A 22,214-nucleotide genomic window follows, 5' to 3' on the forward strand; every position below is an offset into this window, starting at 1 on the left:
TACTTGTTATATAGTTGTTATGTTTTGACCAAATTGCCCTTGCGGGGAATAATTGCTAATTGATTGTCATGAGTTGACCAAATTGCCCTCATGGGGAATAATGGCTAGTTAATTGTTATGTGTTGACCAAATTGCCCTTACGGGGAGTAATTGCTAGTGATGTACTTTATGAATACATGACACGTAAATAATTGTTTACACATGTAACGTATCACAAATACATTTGTTAAAGTCACACAATTCACAAACGAAACACGAAACATGTTATGTGCATAGGTATTATGTGCCGGGTCTAGAGACTCGATAATATTCCGACACTTAGAAAAATCTCTTTGTTGTTTTAGAACGCTAGAGAGAGTTTTTCTGTGACGCGCATCTTGGTGAATTATTTTGGGAATACTTTGCAAACAGTGAGTTTCACTTTCCCCTTTTAAACTTTTTAAACGCTTTTCACTTGGGGGAGATAACATACTCCGAAACGCATTTAAGATTTTGTTAATATAGATTATATATCACTTGTAAAGACTAAGTGGCAAACGCAATAACTAAAGTCCTTCATTCACATCGAACCGTTTAATATTGGATAATAGCGAGTCATTGTTGAGTAGTACTACTGGGTTTGACAAACCCCACCCAACGCTAAACTCGACTGGAGGTCGAGTTGGTGTAATCTTGGCTAAACACATACCATGGTCTGGATGACCTGGTGGCAAGGCAAATGATAAACAGTCAGCTTCGGTGTCGAACACTTAGTGATACTTGTTTTATAGGCTAGCTACCTATATAATTGACATAACACTATCTGGTAACGCAAAACGCTTAACGCAAAACGCTGTAACGCAAAACGCTGTAACGCTTACGCAAAACGCTGTAACGCTTTATTTTATATAAACTTGTGAACTCACCAACCTTGTGTTGACACTTTTAGTATGTTATTCTCAAGTAGCCGAGGCGGGCGCGCGGTTTAGGAACATGCATTGCTTGAAACACTTTTAACTATGCAAACTTATTTTTAACTGTTATCATTGGGTTTTAAGTCGTCCTGCGTGACGTAACATTGTTTGCTATGGTTTTACGCTTCCGCATTTAATTACTCGTAAACGTTTTCATGGTTTTGAAACTTTGTTTTATGGTTTGATTATAACTAATGATTCCGATCCTGTTAGTTCACACCCTCTGACGGTAAAACTCCGTTAGTGGATTTTGAGGGTGTGACAGATTGGTATCAGAGCCATTGGTTATAGCGAACTAGAAGCTGCATGCATACTAGACTATAACCGCGACGACCCATTAGTTATAATGATACGCACTGCATAGATTAGTGTAGTCTTTGTTATCTTATCTCTTTACCTCTTTCACTCATACGCGCGCACATACTCGGCTTACCTGTAGGAATGTCGACACCGCCACCCTCATCCTCATCTGATCCGATGACTCATGCTCACGGGAAGGAACCGCAGTTACCTACCGCATCGCCGCCCCGAATAGTCCCGGAACTCGAAGCTCCCGCACCGAAGAGGTATCGCTTATCCGGAGGCATGTACGAAAATGAAGTTAGCTGGGATTGGTACCCTAATATGATCAGACATATGGTCTATCGTGAACAAGTTCCCCCATTACCCCACCCGAACCATCCTGCTTACCCCAACACCCTACCACCCATAACCGAACCTGTAGAGCGTGTGCTCGCAGCTGTTGTTTCTTGTTTGGAGCGTGACGTGGGTTACATGCGCTATACGAGAGCGAACGTTTCTTCGGACTATTAAAAGACGGAACCGAGACTAAGGAGGAGATTGCCCGCATGGCAGCGGCAATGAAGGAAATGCAAGAGGCTAGTGATCAACAGATGAAAATTATGAGAAAGATGCAAGCCGAGATGATAGACTTGCAAGAGCAACTCCAAGTAGCAAGGACCCGAACCGAGATGGCTTTAGAGCGTTGCGATGTGTTACAAATGCAAATTGCTCAGAACGCAGCCGAACCTGAGGCAAAGCCTGAGGCCGAGCCTGAGGCAGAGCCTGAAGAGGAACCTGAAGAAGATCCCGAGGAAGATCCCGAGGAGGAACCCGAAGAAGAACCGGAGGAAGAACCGGCTGAGGAGGAGGCACACTCAGAGGTGTCTTCAGATGATGACATCTAGTGATGATGACACCTAGATGGAGGGGTTGTCTCCATCCGAACTATTATTTTCTATGATTTTAAGGATTGATTGGAAATACTTTGTAACGAATACAATGGTTTTAATCATGAATTTTTATTTAGATTAATATATGGTTGTGATGTGATGTCGTTTCTTATGTCTTTCTTACCTATCTTTTTATTGCATGTATGGTGTGTTGTATATGAAAGAAAAATTCATGTTTAACATTTTATACTGTGATTCTAGGAAATGGCTGGAAGAAACGCTGGACACGGACGTGGTAACATCAACTTGACTGCAGCTGAACTCCAAACTCTGCTGAACGACCATGCAGCGGCCGCTCTAGCCGCACACGTTCAGAATCAAGCTGGAGGTCCAAGTGGAACGTGTACTTTCAAGAATTACCTTGACTGCAAGCCCAGTTCGTTTAAGGGCACTAAGGGAGCTATAGGCTTCCTACGTTGGGCTGAGAAGGCCGAGTCTGCATTTGAGATGTGTAATTGTCCCCCTGCCAGTAGGGTCAAATTCGCTGCTGGAACACTGGAGGATTCTGCCCTCACTTGGTGGAATTCGAACGTGCAGATCCTTGGATTGGAACTGGCTAACGCTATGAACTGGGAGGAGTTCAAGAACATGATGCGAGAGGAGTACTGTCCGAGAGAAGAGATTTCAAAGTTGGAGTCAAAATTTTGGTCGCTGAAGATGGTGGGCTCAGAAATCGAAGCCTACACTACTCGTTCTCACGAGTTAGCGGTGATGTGTCCGCGGATGGTAGATCCGCCGAGTAAGAGGATTGAAATGTATATTGATGGGTTAGCACCGCAAATTCAGGGCATGGTGACGTCTTCCAGACTAGCCACGATTCAACAAGCGATCCGTTTAGCTCACAAACTGACGGATCAAGCTGTGACCCAAGGTGCGTTACCACATAGGGGTTCAACAGCGAAAGCCCGTGACAACCCGAGTAATGACAACAACAGCAACAGCAACCCGAGCAGCGGAAAGAGAAAGTTTGACAACACCAGATCCTCGTCCTCGAACCTCCCACAGCAACAACGCTACCGTAAGCCCGAATTCACTCGGAGCTTTAACAATCAGAGTCACAACAACAACAACAACGGTAGCGGGCAGGGTTCGAGTGGATATGCTGGGAAATATCCAAAGTGCAATAGGTGCAACTATCATCATGTTGGCCCGTGTGACCGTGTCAAGTGTCAGAGATGCGGAAAGATGGGTCACCAGGCGAAGGAATGTAGAGGAGACCTTGCGGCAAAGGGTGCTCCTAAACCACCTATGACGACGAAGGGATGTTTCGAATGTGGGCAGGAAGGTCATTTCAGGAAAGATTGTCCCAAGCTGAAACAGAACGACAACAACGGAAGTAACGGAAGTGGCAGTAGTGGTGGAAGCAATGGCAAAGGAAGAGCTTTTGTAATTGGGTCGGGTCAAGCCCGCAATGATCCGTACGTGGTGACTGGTAAGTTCCCTGTGAACGATTGTTTTGCTTCTGTATTGTTTGACACTGGAGCTGATAGGAGTTTTGTGTCGAAAGCCTTTAGCCAACTCTTAGACTTAACTCCAACTCCATTAGATGCTAAGTTTCCTGTTGAATTAGCTGACGGTAAGACTATAGTAACGACGCATGTACTTGCGGGATGTAAGTTAAAACTGTCAGGTCATGTCTTTGATATCGACCTTATTCCTTTTACGCTTAGTAGTTTCGATGTCGTTGTCGGCATGGACTGGTTATCCGAGAACCGAGCGGAGATTATATGTCACGACAAGATAGTCCACATTACTACCCCTTCCGGCGAGATCATTTCGATCCGAGGTGAGAGAAGCGGCATGACCACCAGCGTCATTACCCTTATGAAGGCGCAGAAGTACCTACGAAAGGGTCATCCGGCAATTTTGGCGCAGATTGTTGAGAAACCCGCGGAGGAGAAGCGAATTGAAGATATACCAGTTGTGCGAGATTTTCCGGAAGTTTTCCCGGAGGATTTGCCCGGACTCCCTCCTGTACGACAAGTCGAATTCCAAATCGAGTTGACCCCCGGTGCAGCACCCATAGCACGAGCCCCGTATCAGCTCGCACCGGCGGAGCTTCAGGAGTTGTCCACTCAGTTGCAAGATTTGTTGGATAAGGGTTTTATCCGACCTAGCTCATCACCATGGGGAGCCCCTGTCTTGTTTGTCCGAAAGAAGGACGGGACTTTCCGCATGTGTATCGACTACCGGGAGTTGAGCAAGGTGATGGTCAAGAACCGTTATCCTTTACCCCGAATTGATGATTTGTTTGACCAGATTCAAGGATCGAGTTACTACTCGATGATTGATCTGCGATCTGGTTATCACCAACTAAGAGTGCGCGAAGAAGATATCTCAAAGACGGCATTCAGAACACTGTTTGGTCACTACGAGTTTTCGGTTATGCCTTTTGGACTAACCAACGCACCAGCCGTATTTATGGATCTCATGAATCGAGTATGCAAGGCGTACCTCGACAAGTTTGTGATTGTTTTCATTGATGATATTCTCGTCTACTCCAAGAACGAAGCTGACCATGAAGAACACTTAAGGGTAATCCTGGAGTTATTGAAGAAGGAACAACTGTATGCTAAACTCTCGAAATGTGAGTTTTGGCTTCGCGAGGTTCATTTTTTTAGGACATGTGATCAACGAGAATGGTATCCATGTCGATCCCGGTAAGGTAGAGGCCATCAAAAACTGGGAAGCACCTAAGACTCCGACTGAGGTGCGGCAATTCCTAGGACTGGCCGGCTACTACCGACGTTTCATCGAGGGATTTTCAAATATTGCTCAACCCCTCACCGCTTTGACTCACAAAGGCACTAAGTACAATTGGGGTGACGCGCAAGAATCTGCTTTTCAACTGTTGAAAACCAAACTCTGTAGCGCCCCTATTCTAGCCCTCCCCGAGGGAACGGAAAATTTTGAGGTACACTGTGACGCATCGATACAAGGTCTCGGTTGTGTGCTGATGCAACTCGAGAAGGTTATAGCTTATGCCTCTCGACAACTACGGGTTCACGAGAAGAACTACACGACCCATGATTTGGAACTCGGAGCTGTGGTGTTTGCCCTTAAGATATGGAGGCATTACTTGTAGGGTACCAAGTTTACCATTTACACCGACCACAAGAGTCTCCAGCATATCTACGATCAGAAGGAGCTGAACATGCGACAGCGTCGTTGGGTCGAGTTTCTTAAGGATTATGATTGTGCCATCAAGTATCACCCTGGCAAGGCCAATGTAGTGGCCGACGCCCTCAGCAGAAAAGAAACAGATAAACCCAGACGAGTGCGAGCATTGCAACTCACGATTCATGCCAACTTACCTGACCAGATTCGCGAGGCGCAACTCGAAGCTTTGAAAGATGATAATCTTCCATCGGAACTCATGCGGGGCATGAACAAGCAACTTGAAACCAGATCGGACGGGGTCCGATATTTTGAGAACCGGATTTGGGTTCCACGGTTCGGAGAGTTGAGAACTCTGGTAATGGACGAGGCACACAAGTCCCGATATTCTATCCACCCTGGCTCAGATAAAATGTACCATGACTTAAAGGCACTTTACTGGTGGCCGAACATGAAAGCCGACATTGCCACCTACGTGAGCAAATGCTTGACTTGCGCCCGAGTCAAAGTAGAATACCAGAAACCATCTGGTCTACTGCAACAACCGGAACTCCCAATGTGGAAATGGGAAGACATCTCAATGGATTTTATTACGGGTTTACCTAAGACACCGACGGGATGCGATACCATCTTGGTGATCGTTGACCGGTTGACTAAGTCTGCACACTTCTTAGCGATTAAGGAATCGGACAAAATGGAAAGACTGACTCGTGTTTACATGAAAGAAGTGGTGTCTAGGCACGGAGTGCCTGTCTCAATCATTTCCGATCGAGATTCTCGTTTCACTTCGCACTTTTGGAAGTCGCTGCAAAGCGCACTAGGCACCCGTCTTGATATGAGCACAGCATACCATCCTCAGACGGATGGGCAAAGTGAACGAACTATTCAGACCCTGGAAGATATGTTGCGTGCATGCGTGTTGGATTTCGGAAAAAGTTGGGAACCTCACTTACCTTTGGTAGAGTTTTCGTATAATAACAGCTACCACGCAAGTATTAAAGCAGCGCCGTTTGAAGCGCTGTACGAACGGAAGTGTCGATCACCACTCTGCTGGGCAGAGGTGGGTGACAGCCAAATCACTGGTCCAGAACTGGTACTCGAAACTTCGGAAAAGACTGTTCAAATCCGAAATCGCATGGCAGCAGCACGAGATCGCCAAAAGAGTTACGCCGACAAGCGCCGAAAACCTCTCGAATTTCAAGTGAACGATCGAGTGTTACTCAAAGTCTCACCTTGGAAAGGTGTGGTTCGCTTTGGTAAGCGAAACAAACTCAACCCACGATATGTTGGTCCCTACCGGATAACTGAGCGCATTGGTCCGGTGGCGTACCGACTGGACCTACCAACGGAACTCAGTGGCGTACACAATGTATTCCACGTATTCAATTTGAAGAAATGCTTATCCGATGAAACCCAAGTGGTCCCTTTGGATGAACTACAACTTGATGAACAGTTACGTTTCATTGAGGAACCAGTCGAGGTTTTGGATTGGGAAACCAAGACGCTCAAGCACAGCAAAATTCTAATCGTTAAGGTTCGTTGGAACTCGAGACGTGGACCGGAGTTCACGTGGGAACGCGAGGATCAAATGATGAAAAAGTATCCTCACCTTTTTGAAGGGCTGACCAAACACAGAAAACCGCGAAACCCGGCAAACCGTCAGAAATCACCGGAGGTATGAATTAAATTTCGGGACGAAATTTCTTTCTACTAGGGGATGATATGACAAACTGAAAAATTTTTCTTACTTTTTTAGACACTCGTCACGACTTGACTCAAATTTTCGGGACGAAAATTCTTTAACATGGGAATGATGTGACAATCGTCAATTTTAGGTTAACTCCGTTAACTCAACTCCGTCAATTCAAACTTAAGATCATTGAATCTATAACGCACACTTCATTACATTTAAACTAGGGTTTAAATGACGCTTAACACTTACTACATGTGTAGTCTTTCGGGAATTGCACCGAAACGCAAACAAGTTGACACAAACGATTGGTGAATAAACGAAAAATGTCAAAACAGTAATTATGTGATAATTATGTGTTAGACTTGTGTGTTATGTGATAACATCGTTATAAACACTAACTCAAGATGTAAACAAGTTAGTTTAAGCTAGATAAGTAATACTTAGAAGTGGAGGGGCCAAAGTGTAACATAGTATTATTATAAATAATAATAATAATTAACTCTAACTTGTTATTTCTCTCCCTACACAAACCGATCAGCCCCTCCCCCCTTGGCTCCTTGGCTGCCGTCGACATACACACACATACATACAACAAATTTCAAGCTTTTGATTCAAGATTAAGGTGCTAGGAAGGTATAATCAACTATCCTATGCATCCTTTATACTTAATCTTGACTTTTATTGGGTTAATTACAAACCCTAGATGCCGATTTTTATATGTTAGTGTGTTCATATGATTTTGTTTGATTTGATGATGTATTGATGATGATTTGATAACTAGAATTGATATTGTTACATGTTAATTGTTGTGTCTTTGATTTGAGTTCAAACAAAAACCCTAATCATGTATGTAATGTGTAATTGATGTGCATGGATAGTGTTTATGGAGTCTAGAGTGTTATATGAATGCATGATGGTCCATAGATAGTTAATATGTTGAGTTTGGATGCAAACAGTTTCTGGACAGATTGTGTTATTGATGTTTAAGTGACTGTAACGAAGTGTAAATGTGAAAATTGGTTGAGATTATTGATACTACAGTAAACTAGGTTGAGTCTAGTTTCTAAAGAATATAAATTTGTAATTTTTGGACGTGGAAAAGTTAACTTTTATGATTTTACAAAAACGTTGTGCAAAGCTGAGCTGTTAGACCTGCTGTTAGGTTGTTTTGTAAATGTTATATCTCATGAACTACGAGACCAATTAGGTTGGTTCCACTTCTGGAAGTTGACTCATTGAGTTAGGAACCTAACCCAAGTGGTCTTGCATTTATTGGATTTTTCGTTTAACGGGAATTTCAAATAAAATTCTGTTGCGCATGAATTTGACTGTTATGAGTTTGCTGTAATGATTTGATGATTGTGAGAAACCTATGTGGAATAAAAATATAATAAAATATGTTCTGGAAACCTAAGACATATATGCTTTTGTGATGATTTTTGGTAAATTAATTGAGATGCTATGATCGGTGGAATAGTACAATCTTTCAAGTAGGATTTCTGTCTCGGTGGAACTAGCTGCTGAGTTTTGTGAAAATGCATGAAACATGATACTTGTTATATAGTTGTTATGTTTTGACCAAATTGCCCTTGCGGGGAATAATTGCTAATTGATTGTCATGAGTTGACCAAATTGCCCTCATGGGGAATAATGGCTAGTTAATTGTTATGTGTTGACCAAATTGCCCTTACGGGGAGTAATTGCTAGTGATGTACTTTATGAATACATGACACGTAAATAATTGTTTACACATGTAACGTATCACAAATACATTTGTTAAAGTCACACAATTCACAAACGAAACACGAAACATGTTATGTGCATAGGTATTATGTGCCGGGTCTAGAGACTCGATAATATTCCGACACTTAGAAAAATCTCTTTGTTGTTTTAGAACGCTAGAGAGAGTTTTTCTGTGACGCGCATCTTGGTGAATTATTTTGGGAATACTTTGCAAACAGTGAGTTTCACTTTCCCCTTTTAAACTTTTTAAACGCTTTTCACTTGGGGGAGATAACATACTCCGAAACGCATTTAAGATTTTGTTAATATAGATTATATATCACTTGTAAAGACTAAGTGGCAAACGCAATAACTAAAGTCCTTCATTCACATCGAACCGATTAATATTGGATAATAGCGAGTCATTGTTGAGTAGTACTACTGGGTTTGACAAACCCCACCCAACGCTAAACTCGACTGGAGGTCGAGTGGGTGTAATCTTGGCTAAACACATACCATGGTCTCGATGACCTGGTGGCAAGGCAAATGATAAACAGTCAGCTTCGGTGTCAAACACTTAGTGATACTTGTTTTATAGGCTAGCTACCTATAGATATATAACTGACATAACACTATCTGGTAACGCAAAACGCTGTAACGCAAAACGCTGTAACGCAAAACGCTGTAACGCAAAACGCTTACATAAAACGCTGAACGCTTTATTTTATATAAACTTGTGAACTCACCAACCTTGTGTTGACACTTTTAGTATGTTATTCTCAGGTAGCCGAGGCGGGCGCGCGGTTTAGGAACATGCATTGCTTGAAACACTTTTAACTATGCAAACTTATTTTTAACTGTTATCATTGGGTTTTAAGACGTCCTGCGTGACGTAACATTGTTTGCTATGGTTTTACGCTTCCGCATTTAATTACTCGTAAACGTTTTCATGGTTTTGAAACTTTGTTTTATGGTTTGATTATAACTAATGATTCCGATCCTGTTAGTTCACACCCTCTGACGGTAAAACTCCGTTAGTGGATTTTGAGGGTGTGACATTAATTGAGTTAGTATAATAATAATAATTATAAGATAATAATAATGATAAAAGATGGTAGGCCATTAAAGATAGAATTAATTATGGACTAAAAAGGAAAGATGGCCTAAGGTCCATGGGCTTAAGGGAGTATAAATACCCCTTAAACCCTAATCCTTTCCATTTCCAACTATCTCTACACCATAGCCTCCCTACACACTCAAAAACACACACACATCTCCTCTCATACGTCCGTCAACTAGAAGATAAGATCCAAGACCAAAACCAAGCTAAATCTTGATAAATCATAACTATACAAGCAAGATACAAGATCCTTGTTGAATATCAAAGCTAACCGTAGCCTAAAAACGCATAAAGGCATTTTCTTTGCATTTAAAGGTATGTTTTTATGAAAGGTTTGCCCTAAAACTTAGCCCTAGAGTAGATCGGGTCTAGATGAACCATAAAGTTACAAACTTGATGTTTAAAATGGACTTAACAAACTCATTATAATATACGGTTCATAAAGAAAACCCTAGATCTCGCCTAAGAACGTTTAACTCATAAAGGCTCAAACTTTATGGGTGAACGGGCTAAGTCTTAGCCAAAAAATGGATATGGGAATGTCTAACGACGTTAAAGAGCCATAATAAGAGATTCAAAGTTTAAAACGTATAATGAAAATTGGATTAAAGGACCAAACCGTAGCCACAGCTCATCCGAATACAATAAAACATGCAATTCGTTCGCATACATGCCCAAATTCAAATACATTGAAGGCTTCGAATACATGCCCAAATTCGAATACATCGAGGGCTTCGAATACAAGGCACAGGTTCGAATACAATGGGTGGTTCGATTGAAATGGAAATTCGAATACATTACGACTCGATTACGTGTCTATATTCGAATACAATCATGAACTCGCTTACATTCTGCATTCGATTACATGTATGACTCAATATGCATTCGATTACATCGTTTAACTCGAATACAATTTGTATTCCAGTATAGCAGCCTATTCGAATACAAAGATATGAAAGGATATACTCGAATACATTTCCCCTGGAGCATGAATGATTCCATTCGAATACATTTAAGGATACATCAAGCATGTTCGAATACCTTGTAAGAACTCGAATACAAAAGATATGTTCGCATACATGGCATACTCGAATACACCAACTATCCGCATATATTATGTATCTGAGTACTTACGTGTCCTTGAATTCCTTATGGTTATAATACAAATTATATTCCTAGTAAATTTTATTCTAATACAAGACCATGCTTATGGATACAATACCATATAAAGCCATTAGAATATACAAGACTTAACCATATTTGATGAGACCCAAATGATGTGATTAGGACAAGTATTGATACATGTAATTGATGTACAGTTAGCCGAGCATAGTTAAAGAGAGGAATAACAATTAACCGAGAACAAAATAGGATCCAGGTGAGTTTCGTGCCCCATTTCCTAGTTATGTTTTTGGGGCTGTGTGCAAACTCAACGTGAAATGTTAATACACTTACCTTAAGTGGTAAGCGTATGCCATAGATGATTTATGTGATAGATATTATATTGAAGTTATGGATGAATGCTTGTCGATGCGTGAACGATCTTCGGATATTGCACGTATCGCCAAAGAAGGTTATTATAGTTGTATGTAGGGTATGTGGAAGCAAGTGTATGAACGGTATGCGGGCTCTACGTCTAATATAGTAGGTTAGGATGGCAAATCCCTCTAACTTCTATTGGAAATATACGTGGGAAGTGATAGTGTAGATAAGGACTCTGGACCTTATTAGTGTTCCTTAAATGGATATTATTAAATAATAAAGTATATGCTCCTTAAATGGATAATAAATGTTGAACCTTCTATGGATAATATATAGGGATAATAGATACTATTCTTTCTATGGATAATATATAGTGTTCCTTCTATGAATAATGTATAGTGTTCATTCTATGGATAATATATAGTGTTCCTTCTATGGATAATATATAGAGTTTCTTCGATGGATAATGTATAGTGTTCCTTCTATGGATAATATATAGATTGTTCCATTTATGGATAATATATATAGATTGTTCCTTCTATGGAGAGTATAGTATGGGCCATAGTAATTTTTTTTTTAATGGATATTACGTAACGTTCCTTTTATGGATATTTATACAAGGTTAAGGTATTAATACGTGTCTTCGGATACGTGAAGTTATGTATGTTAATGTAATGTATGTTGTCTAATTAATTAGAACTCACTAAGCGTAGGTGACTTTTAGTATGCACGCAGGTGAGTAGAATGAAACAGCTGGCTTGAGAGAGTGACACATGGCATGGACTTAAGAGACTGGCATCAAAAGAAGCAGTTTTATGATGTTCGATGTTATATTTAAAGACAAGATTTGAAATGATTTGTAATGAATGATTGATGTTTTTATATTCCACGAAAAGTTTTAATTAACTCTGATTTGTAGAACGATGTTTATGAGTAAATCCGACGTCCAAAGTAGGGCACCAGGACCGGGGCCTTACAAGTTGGTATTAGAGTATAAGTTCGAGAGAACTAAGCATCCTACATGCTTAGACTCGAACAGAGAAAGGGATTTAAGAAAGAAAAGAAAGAAGATGCCAGTTTAAGAAAGTCATGTGTCACTCAAGCAAGCTAAGTAAAGGTAAAGTATGTGATAAATTTCACATGTAAAGTAGAATGACAAATGAATGCTAGCTTAATTCCTAGAGGATGAAGTATGATGTTAGCTTAACTGCTAAATAAAGAATGTATGAATGCTAGCTTAATTGCTAGGGATGGGAGTATATGATGATATGAACTGTTTGATTATCTAACTGTTAGAAGTAGAACTAGCACAAGTGGACTCACAAAGGGAATTATATAGGACACGGAGAGTAACGTGATCAGCTAATCACAGCTGGCTACTGTTATTACCTGTTAGCCTTACTATCCTTGTACTAAATAGTTCCTTGAGTGATGATGTTTGTGTTTCCTTATAGAATACGAATGGTTGGAGCTAGGAAAGTTGTTGGACAAGAAGGTCGTACTGGACGCCGTGGTAGACCACGCATTGTCCAAGAACCCTCTGAGAAATCAATTGTTAACTCTGCTTAAGGACCAAGTGAGACTCTGCGAGGGCCAAGCCAGAATGAAGGGTATCAACTTGACCCTGCTGTTCAAGCTGTCATTGCCCAAGCTGTAGTTGCAGCAGTGAAGAACCTGCAACCAGAAAAGTCTGTAGAAAGTCACGCAAGGACCGCTGAGAGGGCAGGGAATGATGGTAAGAAAGTTGATGATGAGGAAGTCGACTCGAGTGAAGTTCGATATGTGAAGGTTGATGCAAGGAAAAGAGGAAGAGGTGGGTGTAACTACAAATCATTCAAGGGATGTGACCCACTGAAGTTAACTGGCTTGGAAGACGTGAAAGCTACTCTTCAGTGGATAACCGCAATGGACAAGGTTATTCGAATTAGCCAGTGCCGTTCTGATCAAGCTGTGGGTTATGCTACCTAATCCTTTGGTGATGAGGCTATGTTCTAGTGGGAGACACTGGAACAAAGGAAGACCCGAGAAGAGATTAAAGCTTCGAAATGGGATGACCTGAAGGAGTTGGTTATGAAGCAATTCTGTGCAGATGCTGAGGTTGAGAGAGCTGAGATGAATTTTTTGAATCTGAAGGCAGGAAAAATGACACACCGTGAATACACCGTTGAGTTCAACCGCATGTCTAGGTTGGTTCCCGACATGGTTAATGCCGAAGAGAAAAGAATCAAGTGCTACATCAGAGGACTACCACAAGGTGTCCGAACATTGGTTAGGGCCAACAAACCCGAAACATTTTATTCAGTCGTGGAATTGGCTGAGATGGTTTATGATGACCTTGCCGCCAGTGAAGAGGAGAAGATTGAAACGAAGAAAAAGAGCCCGGCCACAACACCAGATGAAGCTAATGACGAGAGTTCCCTTAAGAAGAAGGCAAGGAAGGATGAGTTCCCGGTCTATGGAAAATATGGAAAGAAACACTCAGGAGAGTGCAGGATGGGATTTGGCGTGTGCTTCAGGTGTGGAAAAGCAGTGCATTCCTCCTGGGAGTGTAAGGATTACCATAGGTGTCACAATTGTGGAGGACGTGGACACATAGCAGGGGACTGCAGGAAGTAGAAAGAAGGACGCGAAGCAGAGAAGAATGCTTGACGTTTAACAGTTTCCTCCGTATGCTTAGAAAAGACCACTCAAGAAGGCTAGTTGCTAGTCATAAGTTTTAAATCTATGTGTAACTTATTAATGACTTGATGTGTGTTGTATTATATTGAAGTTTAGACTGGTGTCTATTAATTATGATATGAATTGTTTTGAATGCATGTTGGTTAAGATGAATAGTCGTGTTGCGATAAAGCGTTGTCTTAGGCGTTAGTATTAATATAATGTAAAACAAAGCCCCTTGGAAGGACGAAACGAGACTTGGTACATCAAGGGCCTCATGGATAAAGTACCTTAATAGCTTAAACACATGAACACCACTCGGTGAATGCAAAGTCAGGAGTAAGAAGTATACCCCAAAAAGCAAAGACGATTCAACAGAGTGCGTGAGCAATGAATACATAGGTTTCGGGGACGAAACCTCTTTTAAGGAGGGTAGACTTGTAACATCCCGAAATTTCAAGAAAAATTATTTAATATGTTATTTACGTCGGAAGGATTAATTGAGTTAGTAGAATAATAGTAATAAGGTAATAATAATGATAAAACATGGTAGGCCTTTAAAGATGGAATTAATTATGGACTAAAAAGGAAAGATGAGATTAAAGGATGGGCTAAGTCTTAGCTAAAAAATGGATATGGGAAGGTCTAAAGACGTTAAAGAGCCATAATAAGAGATTCAAAGTTAAAAACTTATAATGAAAATGGGATTAAAGGACCAAAACCGTAGCCACAGCCCATCCGAATACAATAAAACATGCAGGTCATTCGCATACATGCCCAAATTCAAATACATTGAAGGCTTCGAATACATGCCCAAATTCGAATACATCGAGGGCTTCTAATACAAGGAACATGTTCAAATAAAATGGGTGGTTCGATTGCAATGGACAAATTCAAATACATTACGACTCGATTACATGTCCATATCCAAATACAATCGTGAACTCCCTTTCATTGTGCCATTCGATTACATGTATGACTCAATATGCATTCGATTACATCGTGTAACTCGAATACAATTTGTATTCGAGTGTAGCAGCCTATTCTAATACAAGATATGAAAGGGTATACTCATATACATTTCCCCTTAAGCATGAATGATTCTATTCGAATACATTTAAGGATACAACAAGCATGTTCGAATACATTGTAAGAACTCGAATACAAAGACATGTTCGCATACATGGCATACTCGAATACACCAATTATCCACATATATTGTGTATCTGAGTAATTATGTGTCCTTGAATTCCCTATGGTTAGAACACAAATTATATTCCAAGTAAATTGTATTCTAATACATGACCATGCTTATGGATACAATACCATATAAAGCCATTAGATTAGACCAGACTTAGCCATATTTGATGAGACCCAAATGATGTGATTAGGGCAAGTATTGATACATGTAACTGATGTACAGTTAGCCGAGCATAGTTAAAGAGAGGAATAGCAATTAACCGAGAACAAAACAGGATCCAGGTGAGTTTCTAGCCCGATTTCCTTGTTATATTTTCGGGGCTGTATGCATACTCAATGTGAAATGTTAATACACTTACCTTAAGTGGTAAGTGTAATGACTCGGATTTTTATATTATTATTTAAATAATCGTTAACCGACCCGTTTATACGTTCGGGAAGTTTTGTCAATAAAATTATCGCGTTTATCGAGTAAACTAATTATTATAATATTATTTTTATTTACTTATTTAAAATATATATCTCTTTCATATGACAAAAACTACCCTAAACTAAACTATTATCCAAGTTTGTTTCCACTTCCTTAACCAAACCCGTTAACCCATTCCTCTTAAACCCGTATTTACGTTAATCAAGACCCGAATTAAGTTTTCTTTATCCTTAATCTTCTCATTATAACTAATATTGTTCTTACAAAATCGTTTATATGTTTCAAACAAGCTAAACCGACTCTATAAATTTGGAAATCAAGATAAAAATATTCGAATTTATATAATAAAAATACCGTCATTAACAAATTTAGGGATACACAATCACAGTGTATAATATCACAATTAAACCTATCTACACCATCTTGAAGACCCGGCGATCCTAAAACCAAAAACAATTTTACCCAATATATCGTCCAGCCCTCTATCGAAGACCTTTTCATGCCGTCAAGATGTAATGGCCGTTCACAGTCAATTCCTACTCATATCTGGTAATTAAATATTGCATTTTGGTCATTTGTAACCCTTAATCAGTAACCCTATGCTTAATCGAATAATTAATAACGGATTGAACGAGTTCTTGATTTAGGGTTCATGTGATTTGGGGGTTATTTAGGGCTATTATATTTAATCTATTTTTCTCATTACTTAAACAACAGATCTCTTAGCTCAGCTGGTTTGTTGGGTGTTTGTTAAACACATGGGAGCCGTCCAGGCGCGGGTTTGAACCCTGGCCAACGCGTTTTTGTTTTTAAATGTTATTTTTTTTTAATTAATTAAATCCTTATCAATATAAATGCCAAATAAACTTTATTTTTGCGAATCCGACACGTCTAGCTTTTCATAGCTTGTTATGAGAAATTTTATGAATCATTAGTGGTTGTGTGTGTGTATATATATATATATATAAATTGTTTTCTTTTAAATAAAAAGGTATAAAACTAATAAACACGTTAAGTATGTATTTATCAACGTTCATAAACTAACTTTCGTTAGGAACTTAAAATACATATTCGCATAAATATTATTATTATTATTTTACTTATTTAATGATTTTCTTATATATATATTGATCATATATTAAATATTTAAATATTGGATTGTATTTATTCAAGTTTTACAAGTGTACCTCATATTTTATTAAAGTATTTTATTGTAATTATCTATCTAATTATATATGTATCCCAATATTGTTATAAGTATATTTTATACTAAATCTATATATTTTGACTTATTTCATTAGTATATTTGGTTCAAGTATGAACAATGGTATTTTTTTTTATAAAAATAATCTTTTTATAAATATACGATGAACAATAATATTAATCTTAGCAATAATAATACATATAAAAATAAATCTTTCAATCAGTAATAATCTAATCACAATCATATCTCAAATCTTGTCGAAATCTCAAATCTATTATACGCGTTATCTCATTTGTTAATAACTCATAATGTTAAATCATTTATAACTAATTTATATTATCCTATTTAACTAGAAATTATTGTCGGTGTATCCCGAAGGGTTCATCTGTCTCACATTATCATATTTATTTTCTTCATCTGATCAGGTGAGTACCACATTCCCCTATTTTACTCGTTTTTTCACCTTTTAGGGACATATGCGTAAATTGTATTTCTCATATATACTTATACTCAAAACTACAACTATTGTCTTATGTGTTAACAACTTATACCTTACTTGTTTATGTACTTACTTGCTTTATATGCTTCCGCATTCGGAGAGGTCCAACATAATCTCAGTCTAGTATGATCATACGCCAGTCGTTATAGCCTTTGTGCTTCTCGACATCTCAGTTATACTTGCTCATTTGGTAATTTGTTATTCTCATATGACTTGTTGCAATTACTTATTTTTATATATACTATATGCACATTTAAACTGGTGTGTTGCTCACTCAACCTTGTGTTGACAAAACTATTTTATTTTCTACGCATATGCAGGTTATCGGTTTGATGTGAAATAACTGAAGTACAAGATCACTTAAGGATTTTATGCTAGAAGAAAATTAACGAACAAATATTATTTGTGACTTTTTATTATTGATGAACTTTTGTTTTGTTTGGATATTGTATGAATATTTGTATTTATTTGAATTTATTAAATAGATATTGAAATTTTCCATATTGCATGATAGTAACCTTTGAAAAGCTGTGAGCAATCGGTTACACCCCGACATTTCCGCCGTAGGTTGGGGTGTGACAGTAAGTGTATGCCATAGATGATTTATGTGATAGATAAGTTATGGATGAATGCTTGTCGGTGCGTGAATGATCTTCGGATATTGCACGTATCGCCAAGGAAGGTTATTATAGTTGTATGTATGGTATGTGGAAGCAAGTGTATGAACGGTATGCGGGCTCTACTCTGATATAGTAAGTTAGGATGGCAAATCCCTCTAACTTCTATTGGACATAGACGTGGGAAGTGATAGTGTAGATCAGGACTGTGGACCTTATTAGTGTTCCTTAAATGGATATTATTAAATAATAAAGTATATGCTCCTTAAATGGATAATAAATGTTGAACCTTCTATGGATAATATATATAGGGATAATAGATATTATTTCTTCTATGGATAATATATAGTGTTCCTTCTATGGATAATGTATAGTGTTCTATGGATAATATATAGTGTTCCTTCTATGGATAATATATATAGTTCCTTCTATGGATAATGCGAGTCATTCCTTCTATGGATAAGTATAGTGTTCCTTCTATGGATAATATATGTAGAGTGTTCCTTCTATGGAGAGTATATAGTATGGGCAATAGTAATTGTTCTTTTAATGGATATTACGTAACGTTCCTTTTATGGATATTTATACAAGGTTAAGGTATTAATAAGTGTCTTCGGATACGTGAAGGAATGTATTTGAATGTAATGTATGTTGTCTAATTAATTAGAACTCACTAAGCGTAGGTGACTTCTAGGATGCACGTAGGTGAGTAGAATGAAACAGCTGGCTTGAGAGAGGGACACATGGCATGGACTTAAGAGACTGGCATCGGAAGAAGAAATGTTATGATGGTCTATGTTATATTTAAAGACAATATTTGAAATGATTTTAATGAACGATTGATGTTTTTATATCCCGCGAAAAGTTTTAATTAACTCTGATTTATAGAACTATCATCATCATCATCATCATCATCGTACTCAGTATATCCCACCAATAGCAATGCTATGGTAGGGTCTGAGGAGGGTAAGATGTAGACAGCCTTACCTCTATCCCATAGGGATAGAGAGGCTGCTTCCGGTGAGACTCCCGGCTCGATAGTAGTTTTGCATCAAGCCTTGGACATAAGGCACATAGCACTCACTCATCGGGACACCGGCTGATTGGTGCATGTGCCCTGGTCTTTCGGCTATCAACGCCACCACATGATGCCTGATTAACCTTCCGCCACTTTTAACGTTATTTTCATGAGATTAGTAAAATAATGTCAAAATTAGTGCAATTTTACTTTTACCCACCCGAGGGTTCACATATATATACATTATATGCGCGCACCGCAAGCAGGGCGTAATTTATAGAACTATGTTTATGACTAAATCCGACGTCCAAAGTAGGGCACCGGGACCAAGGCCTTACAATAGCAAACCAACCAGAGTCAAAAATCTTCTCACCTCTTCATTCTCAAATGACTCAGAGTTCGATATACTTAATCCAAAAATCAACAAGGAATATCCATACGAGACAAACTGGGAGTTCTTGGACCATGTTTTAATCGAACCAGATTACTTACCTTTTGAAGCTACTAGTCATATAGAAAGTCAAACTTTTATGAACCTGGATCAAGTTAATGATATTAAATCTAGCGACGACCACAATGATTCATTAACGGGAATCAAAATTAAGAACACGTCAACTTCAGAAGCTTCCTAGTTTCCCATTTCAAGGAACTGCATCTAGAAAATTTCCTGTGAACGTGATACTAAGATCAATTCAAATGAACCATTTGAGCTACAACAAAGAAACATCTTTAGTGGCTGATGAAGACACTGGTCTCATATTAAGAGAGCCTACTACTCAAGGAACCGCAAACAGAAGAATTCATCTTCAGTGGAAATTATATGTTTTTCTTTTGTTTTTTGTTTTCTATTCAAAAATGTGTTCAAGTTTTACTTGTACTAAGAGAGCCTACTACTCAAGGAACCGCAAACAGAAGAATTCGTCTTCAGAGGAAATTACAGGTTTTTTCTTTTGTTTTTTGTTTTCTATTCTAAAATGTGTTCAAATTTTACTTGTATTACAACATCTGACTTGAAATTTGAAATTGTTACGGATATCCAAAATGTTCATATGTGGTTAAGGGAAAGGAACCATCTTTTTTAAGTAGAGCGAAGACAGCGTTAACTTCGGTTTCAGTTGTGCTTGTTGTTACGGGAGCGTGTGCAATTGTTGCTTTGTGGGAAGGTATAAAGAAATGAAGTTGTAGGGTGTTAACTGTGCCACCAGTTTTGCAGGTTTTACTTGTGAGTATTAGGCTTGTAACAAACTAAATTTTCATTGAACCATTTGTGAACCGTTTGTCATGAAGTTCGTTTGTCTAATGAAATAACGAGCATGAATAAAAAAAAACTTAGTTCATTTAGTTAGACAAATGATAATGAACGCATATTTTTCATTTATGTTTGTGAAAGTTTGCTCATTTAAATTTGTTTATCAAGGATGAATTAATATAACCCATCAAAATGTAAACACACAATATTTAATATTGAAGAACTCACAATACTATATAAGAGGAAATATAACTCAAAAACCTTTTGACACTAAACTCATGTTTCTTTAATGAACCCTAACTCGGTTATATCTCCTGTGTATCTCTAGATGAACCTTAACTCGGTTTCATCTATAATGTCTAACCATAACTCGTTTTATATAGTCTAACAAACTTGCTATTCAAGACATTAGCAAATATAATAAAACCCTAATTGCAACCCTATAAAATCACTAAATATTAATGAATCCCATAGGCTCAATAGGTCCAACTCGGGTCACATACACGTGACGAGCCTATTAAGATGGAAATTACGTCCAACAATCACCCCCTCCCCTTATTTCCGACTTTAAATGAGTGGTCTTTGATTTAAACTTGCATCCAGCAAATATAATAAAACCCTAATTGCAACCCTATAAAATCACTAAATATTAATGAATCCCATAGGCTCAATAGGTCCAACTCGGGTCACATACACGTGACGAGCCTATTAAGATGGAAATTACGTCCAACAATCACCCCCCTCCCCTTATTTCCGACTTTAAATGAGTGATCTTTGATTTAAACTTGCATCCTTTGACTTGTGTGACTTGACCTATGATCTTTACCATCTCGGCTTTCACCCTCTTGGTGCTCATCATCTTGGTCTTCATCATATTGGTCTTAACGTCCAAGAACTCCTCTTGATCCATAGATGTGTTCTTTCGGCTCTCCTGAACTCGACTGCTTCCGTGACCCTATTCCCGACCATTCACTCGGTTGTATAAACTCGCATATCCACTTATCTGTCTATTATTCCGGCCATCTAATCAAGCGAACAATAATCTTCCTTGATCTTCTTTTGTTCCCAAATCAAAACATGAGCACATCTTTCAAATCAAAATTCTTGTTAAAACATAACTAGTTTAACTCGTATACAAACAAAATCTGGATCGAACCTACTCGTTCAATCCCAAATAAGAAAAACCTGGTTTAATCAACTTGTTTAACCAAAATAAATAAATAAAACTAAAACCAACTTGTTTTCCTTAAGAGTATCGAGACAACCCAAACAAAAATAACTTGTTTGCTTTCTTAAATTCTTTGCAAAAGCAACTTGTATTTCTTTTCCTGTGATTCACGAATTAGCCAACAAAAATTTGTATTTGGGATTGAGTTTGAAAAATACTTATTGGCTTTTTGATGTTTTCAAAAAGCTAATAAGCCAAAATGTGTTTGGCAATCACAAAAATCCTTTTTATTTTAGTTTTTTGAAAGGGTTAAAAAACAGTTTTCTAAAAGCCTTAAATCCAGACTTTTCAAAATGACTTTTTAAAAAAGCCAATAAACATTTTTCAAACTCAATCCCAAAGATGCCCTTAGAAACCTACTTTTGACTTTTCTAAACCAACCAACCAATCAATATATTCAAGAACTCCTCTTCTTGTTAAATCGCAAAACAAGAACTTGAAAAAAAACTACGAATACCCTTTCTGAAACTTGCAAAGGATCCCGATCAACCTGGTCAGTCGCCACCGACCCTTGTTTCGGTGGCCGACCCTTGCCTTGATTATTCTATCACAACCCGTTTGAACTTAGTTGTAATTATGATCACGACTTAACCGATCCCTCATTATTGATCACTACTTTGATCAACGTCTTGAGCCTTCGTTCTCCTCCTTATCGATCACGGCTTTGATCGATAAACACCAAGAGCGTAACCGCTCAGATATTAAATCAAGGACAAATTGATATAACTCATCAAAGCGTAAACACACAATAGATAATATTGAATAACTCTCAATATTATATAAGAGGAAATA

Source organism: Bidens hawaiensis, unplaced genomic scaffold (genome assembly GCF_021521415.1).
Source record: "Bidens hawaiensis isolate Kalapana, Puna unplaced genomic scaffold, B.hawaiensis_p1.1 tig00001717_1, whole genome shotgun sequence".
NCBI lineage: Eukaryota > Viridiplantae > Streptophyta > Magnoliopsida > Asterales > Asteraceae > Bidens > Bidens hawaiensis.